The sequence below is a fragment of the Schistocerca gregaria genome, chromosome 2 (assembly GCF_023897955.1).
Source record: "Schistocerca gregaria isolate iqSchGreg1 chromosome 2, iqSchGreg1.2, whole genome shotgun sequence".
Taxonomy (NCBI): domain Eukaryota; kingdom Metazoa; phylum Arthropoda; class Insecta; order Orthoptera; family Acrididae; genus Schistocerca; species Schistocerca gregaria.
The window spans coordinates 399,601,895-399,604,566 of record NC_064921.1 but is presented as its reverse complement, the minus strand read 5'-3'; the positions used below and the strand labels follow the sequence as shown (position 1 = coordinate 399,604,566).

The 2,672-nt window shown below is 37.4% G+C and overlaps 1 pseudogene; it reads right to left on the bottom strand.

The window, feature by feature from the left end:
- Positions 1-1,758: 1,758 nt before the first annotated feature.
- On the bottom strand, positions 1,759-1,876 carry LOC126337107 (5S ribosomal RNA; annotated as a pseudogene).
- Positions 1,877-2,672: the final 796 nt, after the last annotated feature.

The window sequence follows — 2,672 nt, the reverse complement described above, 5'->3', positions numbered from 1 at the left end:
CTGAAGGCCGTAGATCAATAGCTTTATGCGCTTAGTGAGCACAGGGCTGTAGGCTGCAATCTCCATTTTACATTCATCTGGGCTGCAGCATTGCTTTAGTTCTTTTTTGTCTATTTGTCTCAATCATCTTATCCTATTTCTTCTATGCAAATATATGACTGCAACAACAAAGATCGGGCAGTTTACCTACCTGTGATATTAATGATTGTCAATTATTACTTCACCTTTTATGAACATATGATGCTTTTCTATTTTATAAATGTCCTTATTTTATTATTTTACCCCTATTAATTTAATTTTATTTGCTTTATACTTATATTTTCATTCTTTTGCCTGTTGCTTATGAATTGCCAGAATGTATTTTTATATCCGTGACTTTCTGCATGCCACTTCCTAAATATCTGTCACTATCAAGAAAAGATCAGAAGAGATACACACAGATGCATATTGTTTCCATAAGGCCTTGATGTGAAACTGACAGAAGTAGAGTGCCAGACAGCAAAGGGTTAAAAGACTCAGATTTTTGGTGCAGGTCAGATGAGTCACGAGCCATTTATGTTAGCAATGAACCCAGTCAGCAGTTGCAGCAGTGGAAAGAGTACAGAACAGTAACTCGAGGGTTGTGGAGTATGGGGTAACTATTTTTTATTTTCATATTTTGCATTACTAACACCGCAAATAAACCAAAATAATGCTCAATGTATTGTGTTTACTAATATTTTCATAAAACGAATGAATGAAAAGGCAAAAGAAAAATTGTGATTGCAAATACATTTCCAAGAAAGGACTGCATTTGCAGCAATCACGAGGCTCTGCAAATAATTTTCCAAGAAGGTATTGTAATTAATGTGTACATAACTTCATATTCTGTTAGTTTCATTTTGAACTATGAGTGGCCCTCAGCAACTACACATGAACAATAGGTTTCCAGTACAGGTAAAAGCGGCCCATTGGCTTTTGGGGTACATTTGCTATAGAGCTCATTTGCTTGCTAACTCTCGACTGATAACATTGTAAGAACACAGTGAGAATTTTGTTTTTATATAGAAATTTCAAAATAACCATGTGATTTTAAAAATGCTGCATTTATAATAAATGCAAGATGCCAACAAAAGTACTCCTTTCCCTGCTTTTACAATGTGTATCACCCCAGCACATGTAAATCATCAAATAATAAAGAGTATCTAATTTTATATGTGGTGTTCTTGTATATGCCTTATGCTTTCGTCCTGGAAATTTATTTGCAATTCCAAATTTTCCTTTGCCTCTCATTTCCTTACCTTTTATGAAAATATTAATAAATACAACATATTTAGCATTATTTTGGTTTATTTGTGGAATAAAGTAAAAATTAAAAATAAAATAACATGTCCCCAAAGGACTCGACCCCATGACCCTCTGATTACTGTTCTGTACCCATTCCACTGCACGAAGCATTGTGTGGAATCTATGTTAACATGAATGGCTCATACCTCTCCTGACCCGCAACAAATTTTTTCTAAATGCTTGGCCATCTGGAGCTCTCAGTTCCATTACTTTCATTCCTGGACATGCCCTGCATATACCATAGTACTCCCTATTCAGGCCACAAGTGGCCCATCGGGACCATCCAACTGCAATATCATCCTCAGCTGAGGATGTGGATAGGAGCGGCACACCGCTCCCAGTCATTATGATGGTTTTCTTTGACCGGAGCCACTAGTATTCGATCGAGTAGCTCCTCAATTGGCATCACAAGGCTGAGTGCACCCCGGAAAATGGCAACAGCACATGGTGGCCCGGATGGTCACCCATCCAAGTGCTGGCCTTGCCCGACAGTGCTTAACATTGGTGATCTGATGGGAACTGGCATATCCACCGTGGCAAGGCTGTTGCCGCATAGCGTCAGACAAAATTGGTGATAAAAAGTAGTCTTGGTCCCCTTGTAAGTTTTCAAAATAGTAAAGATCACTGCCTTCAATTTACCACTTAATTTGCATTCATTATCGGAATTAGTGTTCTTATTGCATTAACACGGGAGAGATGGGAGCAGGATGTACATAGTGGACAGAAAAGAATGCAATAATAAATAATTATATTAGAAAAGTGGATCTGACATTTAGTTAGAAAGCTCAGCAGTATAAAAACAGGTGCTGCCATCTTTTGGTGATTATTAGAAATACAGTTCCATGACAGATCTGGCAAACTAAACAATCTGCTGGTCATCATCAGAGAGACTACAATATCAAGCAACATGCAAACAACTAACAGTTTCCCTAAACTGAAACGCAGACTAGCAACACGACGTTACAATGCCACAAACCTTGTTATAGGACACTGACTAATCTAATGACACTAAGTGATGCTATTCAAGATTTCTGGATGACTTGGAGTACAAAGCTGATGTCCCAGCATATGAAGTCTACACAGACTCTATGAAGTGGGAAATTTTGAATGAGGAAAAAAGTTTCAGATGCCGCAGTCGACAAGATGCCAGAGTGATTTTCTACCCCATTTTTCAGCCATATTGTTCAATTATCTCTCATCAAATGAGAGTCGTTTATTGTTTTGCCATCTGCCTCCTTAAAATTCATTTGTTCATTTTGACTAATTACCATTAAGATATGCAAGTATAATCTGCATTTTCATAAAAAAGGAAGTTTGGTCCTTAGTCTTAAAATTCATCAAAAGTA